A 13,789-nucleotide genomic window follows, 5' to 3' on the forward strand; every position below is an offset into this window, starting at 1 on the left:
TAAATAAAGAACTCAGAACTCAGAACCTCGCAAGTATTAATTACAATTCATTAGGCCCTACAATATTGTATGTATTTTCTGTGAAGTTCCCAATTTTCCCGCTTGAAAAGTAGGCGCCAAAAGTGATTTATTTTGAGGTTGTTGCCTTCTAGGTCGAATTGGATTGCCACACCCACAATTTCCAGATAAATTGGCTTGACCTGTTATAAGACATCACTTGCTTTCTAACGAATTCCATAAATAAATTCAAAACTTGAGCTCATGTTTTGCTTCAGCTTTAATCGGCGTAAATATTGATTGAACCATCAAAAGTTATAATGGTTCAGTTTCAAAGTAGCTGAACAAATTTATCTAAAAATAAATTTAGCGCCACATCCACCACAGACTTCTGAAGGTGATTTTGACCAAATTCATATGCCAAAACGTACTTTTCTAGACCTCGATAAAGCTGTTAAAGAAAACCTTGCACATCCTTTAAATTATGGGATCCCTCGCAATCCAATGGACCACACGGAAGAAATATTGCGATACACCAATGACTATGCTACAAGTTACATGACAATTCGAGAAGTGGAGGATGATTTAAAGCAACCTCTTGCTTCGCTGGGGCAATAGGCTCGGATAGAAGACAAGTGACAATACAAATCAATATATAAAAGCCTGTCACGTAGCCGTTGATCTTAAAATACTATAAATATATATATAAATATATATAAATTATATATAAATATATATAAATATATATATATATATATATATATATATATATATATATATATATATATATATATATATATATATATATATATATATATATATATATATATATATATATATATATATATATATATATATATATATATATATATATATATATATATATATATATATATATATATATATATATATATATATATATATATATATATATATATATATATATATATATATATATATATATATATATATATATATATATATATATATATATATATATATATATATATATATATGTATATGCATCTCCAGGGGTTTTGTTCCAAACTCTTTCCTGAAAGGGGTCATTTCATCTGTCGCCAAAAAAGAAAAGATCTAAACAAATGCAATTATTATAGACCCATAACCGTCTCATGCATCTTGAGCAAGAAGTTTGAAAATGTGATCTTCTCTGAGCTTGATACTGGACACTTTGGGGACAATCAGATTGGATTCCAGAAAGATCTCGGGTGCCCAGAGGCTCATCGCCTTCTGGCTAACGTACTTATGGACTCGGAAGGAAAAAAGTGGCCTCTGTATATGTGCACTATTGATATATCGAAAGCATTTGATAGCGTCAATTACATGCAAGCAATGAATGCTCTACTGTACAATGGAGTAAGTTCGAGCATAGTGAGTACTCTGAAATTTTGGTACAAAAATTTGACTTTGTTGGCCAAGTGCAAAGGTAAAATTTCAGATCCTGTAAAAATCAGAAGAGGTGTAAGGCAAGGCAGCGTTCTAAGTCCTCTTATTTTCAAACATGCCATCTCCAAGATTCTGGGCCGTATCTCGCCCTCTCTCCTATTGCATGGCACTGACCTATCTTACTTGGCATACGCTGATGACGTCCTGCTCAGTAGATTCAAAGCAGACTTACAAAAGAACCTTAGTCGACTCTTAAGTGACTTTTAATCTATTGGGCTTTCTATCAATATTGATAAGTGCGAATTTTTGTCCTTTAATGAACTGCAAAGTGATCTTGTCACTATCGGAAATCATGTTGTCCCTACAGTATCAGAGCGGAGATATCTTGGTATAATGATTGCGGAAACAATTATTAAAACTAGACAAGCAATTGTTAAGAAACCAACTAAAGTCATTAAATATGCTTATGCGTCTGTAGTGCTGAATCGTGGACGCTACTCCAGGAAATCTCTTACTTCGATTTTTTGTTCAGTGTGCCAAACCACACACAACCTACTTTGCCAGTGCATCCCACATGCTGTCAGTGAGAGACACTGAAAACATCAAAAAGTGCTGCTTTAAATTTGCAAAATTTTTACTGTACATACCCAAGCGTTATAAGAATTCCCGCCTTGAAAATTATGGTCTTAAGGAGCCATCCAAACAATGGTCTATCATTCGAAATAATTCAGGGCTAAAAGTTAATTTAGATAGACGATGTTTCTCACCTGTATTTACTTGAGTGTTTTGAATTACACTCAGTGTTATATCTTTATCTTTTTGAGTTTCTTTTCTTTTCTTTTTGTAGTGATCCACTATAATCTATTTTTGTAGATGGCGGGTGAATAAATGTTATTATTATTATACATACATACAAATATACATATATATATATATATATATATATATATATATATATATATATATATATATATATATATATATATATATATATATATATATATATATATATATATATATATATATATAATATATAATATATATATATATACATATATACTGAGTCTAAACTTTACTTAAAATTTAATATATAGATAGGGTCCCGCAAAAACTTCCAATTGGGCCCCTTACCTAATTGATCCGACCCTGGTTGTTCCCAGGGACCAAATATCCTTGTTTTCTGTTCCCTTGGCTGTAAAAACTTAATTCTTAAGTTGAAAAAGAAAACACCACACTGACCCTGTTTGAGGCTTGGATCCAGGGAGTTGGCTATCCTGTCCTTTTTTTTCAGTAGTCCTTTTTGGACATAGCAACAGATAAGAAAAATAGTATATTATCAGTTATAATTTTAAGTTTTTCATCGTTTAAAATAGTTATTTTGCTGTAATAACAATTTCTTTTTACTTCTACTATATCAATTAAGATACCAGCCTATAATTATCACAGTTTTCTTGTGAAACGCTAGATACTATCGGAATTTCTGAAAATATAATATACTGCTGCTACCTGTTTTTATACTTAAGTTTATAAATACGAAAATATCGATACAACAAAATTATTTGTTAAATTAATTTATTTTATGTAAAAACCTTGTTACAGAAAACAATTTTGAATTTCTTAAAATACAAATATTTTTAACGGATAGTAATGATACGACATTTACATATTTTTTTACAGTTGAGATTGTAACGTCATTTGAAATTAAACCAATCAGAATACACCAAAGCAAAATATAAAAATCATCAGCATTGCAAACCTAGATTAGCCTATTTATAAGCAGGTTAGCTTAACCATCTTTATTTATCTCACCGCTTTATTTAATATTTGGTAAAATTCTACTTTAGCTTCTTTTGGCTGTCTTGGAAAGGGGTTAGGTTAGGAAAATGAAACATTCAGGGATAGGTCTAAAGGCCAAAGTATGTCCTGAGAAGGTATTTTGAAGAGCCTACCTCTAAAAGGATAAAAGTAACCCCAAGGGGTTGGTTGAACTTTCTTTTTGTTGCTTGAGCAACTTGAACTTATGCGCAGGTAAAATTCTACTTTAGCTACTTTTGACTATCTTGGAAAGGGGTTAGGTTAAGAAAATGAAACTTTCAGGGATAGGTCTACAGGCTAAAGTATGTCCTGGGAAGATATTTTGAAGTACCCACCTCCACTCCTTCTCCCTCTAGACGGTCCTGACCTTTGATGACCTTTAAAAATATGTGAGTTATAGAAGTGAAACCTAGCAAAATAGATCTTCTGCTTAAATGAAGTACAACAAAATTGTTTTCAGCTTCACAACTTTGCTCAATCCCAATTTATAAGGTTTTAAAGATATGCAAATAAATTTCCTAAATTTTGGAAATAAACTATTTATATCTCTTAAAATTCTGATCAAATATTTGAAATTGCATTTTCAGAGCTAAAGCCAGAGAAAAAGAAACTGATAACTAAAAATTAAGGTAAAATGTTGTTTTGTCAAAATTTCAATGGGTATAGACCTGTCATGTAGGCAAATTTCATGACCCTTTAGAGGGAGAAGGAGTGGAGGTAGGTACTTCAAAATACCTTCCCGGGACATACTTTAGCCTGTAGACCCATCCCTGAAAGTCTCATTTTCTTAACCTAACCCCTTCCCAAGATAGCCAAAAGTAGCTAAAGTAGAATTTTACCCTACATTCTCTGAAAAGAAATCTTGCCATTGGAGTTATGATTAGGTTTGGATCAGGGACCTGTAGTCTGTAGTCTTTTGTCCCTATTTATGTTTATATTTGTCAATATTTATGGAAATGGAATTTAGAAAAAAACTACTAGAACTATTTCTGTATTTTTCATATATTAATTGTAGAGCAACTGTGGAATACTTCTTCTTCTATTTAACAGCAGGGAATACTTATCGTTAGCAGGTTAAAACTATTTTTTTCAAAATGTTTACAATATCACTTCACATCCTTATTAGCGCCATCTGTTCTCTCTGTAAGTGTGAAAAAAGCCTACTTAATTAGAATTCTCTTTGGTTTACAATGTATGAAAGGAGATACTGAAGATGTACAAATTCATTTGAGCACAGGGGCCGGGAGTGGGGTGAAGAAGGCTTCAAACCCCTAGCTCTTATGCAGGGGAAGAAGGATGACACCCTAAGCAAGACGCTTAGTTCAGCAGACGCAGGAAGTTTAGCGTTTGGAAGGTGTGTAAGGAAAAGGGGGTTTGAACTCCACAAAATTGGTGATCAGGGGGGCCTCCCCTAGAAAGGGTTCTCCCCTAGAAGGGTTTGCAAAAGCATAGGTTGGCTGGCCCCCAGCCCCCCATTGCCCTTCCTGGCTGAAGGACCACGAAACGGAGATCAGCACCGCCAGTTTGGACCTTAAGGGTCTAGTGCCGCATCATCCCCTAGAAAACTAGGGAAATTCGCCATGCCTATATTGTTTTTAGGCTATTTCTACACTCAGTAACCTTATACAAGTCTGTGCATTTTTATAACAGTTGTTAATAAAACATTGTTGTGAATGAAAGTTAGGTCTCAATTAGGCCTTCAGGCCTTCTTAAAAGTCAACAATTTGCATAGTTCTACAGCCTTGTAGTACAGTATAATGCTTTTTTAAGATTCTTTGCTGCTATAAGTTTAAATACAAAAGCATATTAAAATCAGGATGAATGACCAACCTGATCTGTATAATACACTTTTGGAAGTCGGGATACTCTGAGAACTTGATGCAGTAGCTTAAAGATTAGAAAATATAATATTTTTTTTTTAACTTTTTTTTATAACCATTATCAAAAAACCTAGATTCTATTTTCTCTCTTCTATGGTGTTTCCATTATAGTATGTGAATCAGTTTAACCCATTAATGCCCAGGTCTAGATCCAGTTGGAAATCCATGCTGATTTTTTTCAAGAGAAGTATCTGGGGTCTAATCTAAAACGTTTTAGTTCAAAAAATAAATCAGCATGTTCACCATTGGTGCTATGGTGTGTTTCCATTTGGGAACAATGGGCAGATCTGGGTATAATCTTTCTTTGTCAACTTTTACTATAATATAAGAAAAAGTTGTAAAAAGTATAAGAAAACAAGAAGTATTCAAGTTCTATGCATGAAATGATTCAAAACAAGTTTGAAGGTGCAGTTTCACCCTCAATTTCAACAATGTAGACGTGTGTTCTTGTGGCAAACTGTGCACCAGCCTTGCTTTGGAGCAGGCTTAATGATGTGGACAGAAGCCTTCTTTGGAATAATATGTAGCACTCCAGGACCCCTCCCCCTGTGTTGACCGGATGGAAAATCTTGTTACTAAAAAGACCCTCCACAACTTTTCACAAATGTGTTAGCTGTGGCAATTTTCCTCCATCATAATTTTCATTGTAGTGGCAGTAGAATCTCCAAGCTGCTGCGCTGATGATGCTCAGAAGATTCCGATCAATCATCCTTACCATTTTTTGCTTCTCACAATGGGTCTATAGTAAGAAAGGGCCTTTTTTAGGACATCAATACCACCCATACTTTGGTTATATTTCTTGATAATGGCTGGTTGTGGGATGAATATGTCTTTACAAGCACTGCTTGAGCACCATTTGTCTTGAAACTTGGGCTCAATAGTATCAAAGCTGGTTGCAACATATACACCTTTGCTTTAATTCCATTTGACAGCTAAAACAGTTCCTGACAGTCTGAAATCAAAGAACCCACACTCCTTCTTTTTCAGAGTCTTAGGCTCTTCTAAAGATTACCCTCTCAAGCGATTTTCACGGACTGTTCCAGTCACCCTAAAAACCAAGGTGATGAAGCTGAACAAGCAAGTCATAGCTTGTAAAAAAGTTGTCAAAATAAACTTCTTTTTTTGATGGGTCTTCAATGGTTGATAGCAATTTTGTTACAACTCTTGTACAGAGCGGCAAAGAGGATGACTGCTGCTCTGCTGCTTTCCCTTGATAGAGATTGATGTTGAAAGGGTAGCTGTGAGAGCAAGCTAATACCCAGGCCTTGTAGCAAAAACGAATTGGCTTATCGGTGATAAACATTTTGCTGCTGTGACGCCCCTGGAACAGTATCATTTGCTCTTCTATGGGGATTTTACTGCAGAAGTTCCCAAGCTGCTTCAGCTTCGAATCTACAATCTCTAAGAGTGGTCAGACTTTGGCCATTTTGTCACCATGGTCAAGATTTTCATTGTTCATGAAGTGCAGATACTGCTTTATCTTAGTGAAACTGTTTCTACTTATGGCTTTGGCTACATTGGGGACATACAAGTCATCTGACTTAGACCAATATAAGCGTTCATTTGGATGCTTATGATACCCAGACAGCAGTATAATTGTATTTAGGTCTTTAAAGCTGAAAGTGAAGCCTCAGTCACCTTTCTCTGACGCATATCTGGTAGTCTCTTTGACAATCAAATCCCAAATATCAAAGAAATGACAAGATCTCATACTCAGACATATTTATCAAGTGAGCAAATTTATTGGGGGCACTCTGATGGTGCAAACAAAGGATTGGCAAGTTTTTTTTTCACTGTGGGGCTTGATTGGCTTGACTCATAGGAGTAGTCCTAGCTTTTCTCTTGAAAGTTGGACTAATGACGGGCAGATCATAACTATTGGGCTCAGGAACAGCAAGTGCTGCATGAATATCTTTTGTGCCGGCAACATCATGTGGAAAACTTTGGGATACATCAGCTTCTATAGCCTCATCGTTTCCCTCCACTTTGTCACTCACTTCAGCCACGTCAGGAGGGTTATAATCATGTCAGCAGGGTTTTCGTCGTCGCCAGACATCTCTTCTAATGCAGCAAAAGCTTCCTGAATTTTTCAAAATGGTTTGGATCTCTTCTGTAAATGATTTTTTTTAGCTCATCAACCAATACTCTTTTCTACCCATTGTTCCCAATTGGGAACACTTTCCTAAAAACCCTGGCATATATATTTTTCGTAGCAGACTGAGAAATAGCATTCAATAATCCTACTCCCTAATGAACTGGCTTTGCCAAGGACTCTAGTTTAGACAGTATTAATTCTAACTACAGCTAAGCTTTAGCTTGGAAGTAGCCTTGTCAAATTTCTAAAAATTTCCGGTTTCACTAAAATCACCCTTGATAATTCTGAATGTGAAAATTTGGTCTTATGGTTTAGATGCTGTTCTTAACTATGGAACACTAAGGGTGTTTCAGCTAGAAAACAATGAGCTAAAAAAAAAAAAAAAAAAAAAAATCAAAAAAAACTGTTACTAATTAGCAACAATGGGTGCTAATGGGTTAAACTGAAAAGACAACAGAAAAATAATTTTTTGCTCAGAAGGCATATTTTAGTACAAAGGAAATATGATGGAGGGTGCTCTAAGAATCCTTTATCTAAGATGTGATTTTTCAGGTTTTGTCCTGAGAGTCCCAAATGCCATATGTTTGGGAGGGTACAACTGCCAGGTGGCAGGTAGCCCAGCAACCCAGTCCACCCCTGGATGGCTTTCTTATAACTAAGTGTTAAACAACAATTTTAAAAAGTAGGTAAAAAAAATATATAAAATATCTACGCTTTGATTTATACAATTAACATAACTTGAATTTTCATTTTCACCTTGGTTCCAAAGAATTTTACTTCTTTATGGGATGTCTGGAATAAACACTTCAAAGAGATATTCAATTTCTTTTGTGATGGAACTATGTAATCTGGTAACATCATTATTTCTGTCATTTTGTATCTCTGTCACTGCTGTGATGGGTGGTTCACAAAACATTTTGGCTTCTTCATCTCATCTTTCCTTGTATATGGCATTAATAGGAGGGTTAACGCTTGTCCATAAGCTTTTCTTGAACATAGCCAGGCCAAACTTTCATATCCTCTTTTTTTAGACATGGATTGTTATCAGATTCATGGTTTAAACAATACACACGTTATTGAAGAAAATTACACACATATATGGATCTTTCAGCAACAATACTATCTTGAACAGGCCAAGAACAGGAAGTTAGAACAATTTGCAATTGGAGTTTTGACTAGGTGTGGATCAGGGACCTGTAGTCCATGTTCTCTTGTCCCAGGGCTGTGTCGTCACAGCCCTGGGACTATCTATGTGTCAGGTTTATGTTTGTTACAGAAAAGGTGCTGATTAACCATGTACTCACAAATGTGTGTCAGTTGAGCATGCACGTTTTGTTCAGGGAGAGTGAAAGTGGTTAAGTTGGGAAAAACACAGACATTGGGTCAATTGTAAAAAGAAGGTATATTTGTAAAAATATTGGTATTTGAGAAGGGGCTGTGTCCCTCGCCACTCGTCTGTCTTTGTTGATCTTTTGTGTCAAGAATGAAAGAAGAATAATGAATGGGTCCCAAATATCCGTAATATAAAGTAAGTACCTGAGACGCCACCTGAGAGAGCAGGGGGCCTAGTCCTCTGCACTATGTTTTTCCCTCCCACTCTGGATTTGAAAATCACCTTTTTTGGTATCAGCACACAAAGTAGTTATTTCTTCAAAAATCACCAATGAATGAAACAGGAGTGTTTGTATCTGTTGGCATACATCTTTATGCTGTTAATGTGAGAACAAAGTGTTTTGGTAGAAGCGAAAAAAGAAGTTGATTCATTTATTAGTTCTTGGTTTTAAACAATACTACAGAGTATTTTCACAGTTATAAAGTTGTATAACAAGCTATTAACAGTTTGGCTGGTTAGAAGCCAGTCTCTCATTTTTATATGATGCTTAATGACTTTCTAGACATGGGAACAATTTTTGTTGGATAATTTATACTATATACTAAAAATTATCAAGAGTATGGCTGGTGAAAGACTTCATTTTTTTCTGGGGGTACTTAAGGACTTCTACTTCTAAAACATAGTCAATTTTTGTATATGGGGTTTATGTTTTCAGTACATTGCTAGTTTTTGAAAATTTAAGTGTAAGGAAAAATTTTGAGTTCGTTTGTTTGAAGCAGTTTTATAGTTATATGATGCATAAATTGTGAAGCAATAATTTTTGATTGCTTTAAATTTCAAATTCGCTCTTTACATTCATTAGAAAACTTTGTGTGTTTAAATTGATTGCATAAGAAGCATGGGAGACATTGATATGCAGATGACAGTTTTTTTTTTATATTTTTTTTGTTTTCTTTTTGTTGCCAAAATCGCTTTAAAAGACAAAACAGGCTTGACAGTAACACTAGCAAAAGATAAACTGCTTCAGTTTGATGGCTGATTCAATTCTTGGCCATCATCAAAATTGCAGTATACTGTGCATCAAGTCAACATATCAAAATTGTTTGCACCAATGTTAAATTTTATTTTCTGATTTTCGCTGATAAAAACTCGGAAAATAAGGAAAAAATAGCCTTTTTGTAGATTTTATTTAAACTTAAAAAATAGCTCAAGAATTGATTGGTTTCCAAGGGCACAATATTTGGCTGTGCTTTATTTTTTGAAAATTGATGAAAGAACAGTGCTCAAGGAAAAAAGATATCTTTTGTTGGTAATTAATACACAGAAGCTTGTTAAAATCTAAGAGTTCAAGGTTTTTGGCAGCTGAGGTGATTCTATGTAGAATGCTACCAATACCCTGGTAATACTGTTTGGGTTTCTGTTTTTTCTTTCTTTTTTTTTCTCACAGGAACTTGCCCTTTTCTTGTATTTGCATACCTGACATTTATTGGGTTCATTTGAATTTCTGCTACTTAAAAAAATGAACTAAAAAATAGTATATTCAAAAACTCGTTTTTATATTGGTTTTGTTATGTAAGTGCACATACCTTTGGCTATTGTTAAGAATCACACTTACTTAGAAGCTAAGTGAACAGTTGGTTGATTGTCTCTGCTGTCTGAAAGATAAGTGTGATCTCTTGCAGACACCAAAGATAGACCAATTTGTTCACTTGTGTCTTCTTATAGGTGCTGATCCTGACATGAAGGCCAAGGCATGGGGGAAGCAAAAAACTGGGCTAAAATTGAAGACTGAAAGAAACAGCGGAGACAGAGGATCTACATGGAGCCTTGACAAAAAATTAGTGAGAACAGACTATGGAGCAAAGGCACCTACGATTTCATGGACTGCTAAAGATGAAGCATTTGAAGCATTGTTGAATGCACCAGCTGTTTCCAGAGGCTTCGAAGAGGAAGGAGAAGTATCCCCTTATTTCAGTCCTGATACAACTCAAAATATAAAAGATACAGGCGAGCCTAGTCTTTTTGAAAGTCCACCAATCCCATTTGATGAATTAGTGACTGAGAAAAGAAGAGGACCTAGAAAAGGTTTAAGATCTTCTGTTGTTACCCTTCATGCTAGTGGCAAGATTTTTATTCAACCTGTGAGAATGCAGAGAAAAGATAGAACTATGCACCAGATAGTTGAAGAAAAAGAAGAAGAAGCCACAGAACTACATGTATCAAATGAGTACAAAAAAGACTCAATCCAAACTAAAGAAGCAGATTTATCCTCTGACATTTTTGAAAGTCCTGAGTCTCAAAAACTGTCTTATATAACTGAAAAAAGAGCTTCAAGACAATCAGATGGTTCCCAAAAAGTATTCCCTGAGTTTAAAGAAGCAGACTCGTCTTTTGACCTATTTGAAAGTCCTACTAGTAAAACTTTGTCATACATGACTGAAATAAAAGGTCCTAGAAATATTTGCAGCAATAAAAGAATGGGCTCAAAAATGGAGTATGAAAGACCTGCAAATTGCAATATCAATAGCCCAAGTGAAACCCAAAAGCTGTCACTTGAACATAGTTCAGTCTATAGCAGCTTGAGTCCAAATCACAGTGTTTTAGCTGAGCTTTTGGAGTCTCCTCAAGCAGTTCTGAGTCCTTCTTCTCTTGATGGCAGCAAAGACGAAATGATTGCTGTAACTAGTACACCTGATAGACTCAGCAATCCATTAAAATTTTCGCCTACCGTAAGGAGTCAAAGAAGATGTCCAGCTTTCGAAGTTCGAAAACGCAGTGTTAGAACATCTGCCATGAAAATTGTAGAAAATGCAAGATTCTCCGAGTCTCCTGCAGGAATATCTAGACCACAAGCCAAAGCAAAAACCAGATCATCTTCTGTAACAGAATCAACTAAGTCGTACACGCGTCGTGATGTTTCGAAAACTAGGTCATGTCAAATAAAATGTTCACAGACAATAAATGATCGAAGTGTTTCTTGCTTGCAAGAGTCTATTCAAAAACTCTCTATTAATAAACCAACAAATTATACCAGTCATTTCCAAGATTCGATTGTAGCGTTTCCAAAGAAGCAGAATAATAGAACTTCTGATGGCTTTGTATTTAATGACTCAAAAAGAGAGACAAGTCGACTTTCAATTTCTGTACAGCACTCTCGGTGTAGAAGATCCAGTGTTATTATGAACTCGCAAAAATCACATGGCCAATCATTAGTGAAGTGTGATAGTGTATCACTTGCTCAAATTCTTACAAATGAAGCCATTTCTGACAAAGATAAGATCTTGGCTCTGTGTAAACAAAAAACAATTGGGTCCTTTGAGGCCTTTGCTCAGAAGTTCTTATTAGGCTGTAAAAAACTTGGTGAAGGTGTTTATGGTGAAGTGTTTCTTGCTAGAGATCGAGTTTACAAAGTTATTCCAATTGAAGGAGGGTTTGAAATCAATGGAGATATGCAGAAAAGTTTTAATGGAATCCTCTCAGAGATAATAATTTCCCGGGGTCTTCAACAGCTTTCTAATGCTTCAGCTAAGCAGAATAGAACTGACTGTTTTTGTGCTCTTCTTGAGTGTACTATTGTCCAGGGAAAATATTCTGATATTCTAATCACTGCCTGGGAATCATATGATATTGAGAAAGGATCTGACAATGAACATCCCAAAATATTTGATGATAAACAGCTTTATGTAATTATGGAGTTCAGAAATGGTGGAAGACCTTTAGATAATATTGTTGCTTTTAAGAGCTATAAACATGCAGAAAGTATATTTATGCAAATAGCTATGTCACTTGCTGTTGCTGAAAAGGCGCTCCAGTTTGAGCATAGAGATTTGCATTTGGGAAATATTCTAGTTGAAACTACTGAAAAAGATAACATAGAATTTATTATTGATGGGGTAGATGACCTAGTTATTCCTAGTGAAGGCATCAAAGCTAACATTATAGATTTCACACTGTCAAGAGGCGTGGCTTATGGTGTAACTGCTTTTTGTGATTTAAGTAAAGATGAAGGAATGTTTGATCAGGACAGTGATGATTTCCAGTTTCGTGTTTATGACCTCATGCGGGAAGTGAATAAAAATAATTGGGAGTCTTTTCAGCCCAAGTCAAATGTCTTCTGGCTTAAGTATCTTCTTGAGAAACTATCCCAAAAAGTGAAACATATAAAACCGGATTTTTATGATTATATGGGGTTTTCAGAGGCTTTTTCAAGTGCTTCTGAATATGTTGCAACTCAACTGCCTACAGACGATCCTTAAAGCTGAACCTAACCTTTTTCATTTTTGTACTTTTGATAGCTCTTATATAAGATGTATTTAAATAATATATTTATTTTGAACTGATTTGTAAATTTCTATTTTCATTTTTATTTGGAATGTTCCTAGAACTGTATTGGCAGGACAATATAAGGGCATATGACTGGGTGCAATAATTCCAGGGTGGATATCAGAATATTTTGCTGGAGAGTGGGGATGCCTAAACGGATTGTAAGTTGTTTTTTCTCTTGTGTAGGAAGAGGGTATTTTTGATTGATCCCTATAGGTTGGATCAAGTTCTCCCCCTTCTTTATCTTACCTTTATGGAGGCTTGGTAACAAGTGTCCAGTATGTATGTGTCACCAGGTCTGCATTCATACTACTAGTGTTAACTAGCAACATAATTTGTATTTGTTGACATTTGGAATCAGCTGGTCTTAAGCTTGAAGAAGTTTAAGGAAGGCCTAAGAAAGTTTTTAAGAACTGAAGCTTCTTTAATTTGAAACTTCCCCATCTTGGATGCATCCTATTTGCATCAACAAGTTGTATGTTTTAGGCTTACCAGGTTTTTTTTTTATCAAGTTCTGTTTGGCTTTCTTGTGATGGAAGTTGTTTTGCTGTTTTTAATTTCGTGGACTGCGTTTTTAGCGGATTGAATTTTGCACCTACTATTTTTAATGCAAAGTGGTTTTTAAGGTATTTCCAAAATGTCTGAACTTTTCTTCTAGCCTCCCATCTGGCCTAAAACTGGGCAATTATATTTACAACCCGTTCTGTGCATAAACACATTAATCCTATGACAAAGTAAAGAGAGAGAGAGAGATATATATGTTTATAGAAAAAAAGCAGATGTGACTTTTGATTTTTGACAGAAATGTCAATAGAATAGTCTGATTACTAAGAACTTGTATATATATATATATATATATATATATATATATATATATATATATATATATATATATATATATATATATATATATATATATATATATATATATATATATAT

At 34.7% G+C, this 13,789-nt stretch overlaps 1 protein-coding gene across 1 annotated transcript in view; it reads left to right on the forward strand.

The window, feature by feature from the left end:
- The first annotated feature begins 3,100 nt into the window (after positions 1-3,100).
- LOC148951934 (protein transport protein Sec31A-like) overlaps positions 3,101-13,789 on the forward strand; it is a 55,319-nt gene continuing 44,630 nt past the window's right edge. Inside the window, exon 1 of the mRNA XM_089088767.1 lies at positions 3,101-3,184. The gene's annotated coding sequence lies outside the window, so the exon portion shown is untranslated. The remainder of the gene's footprint in view (positions 3,185-13,789) is intronic.

This window comes from Artemia sp. Qi Xiang Cuo, chromosome 5 (genome assembly GCF_049724085.1).
Source record: "Artemia sp. Qi Xiang Cuo chromosome 5, ASM4972408v1, whole genome shotgun sequence".
Taxonomy (NCBI): Eukaryota; Metazoa; Arthropoda; class Branchiopoda; order Anostraca; family Artemiidae; genus Artemia; species Artemia sp. Qi Xiang Cuo.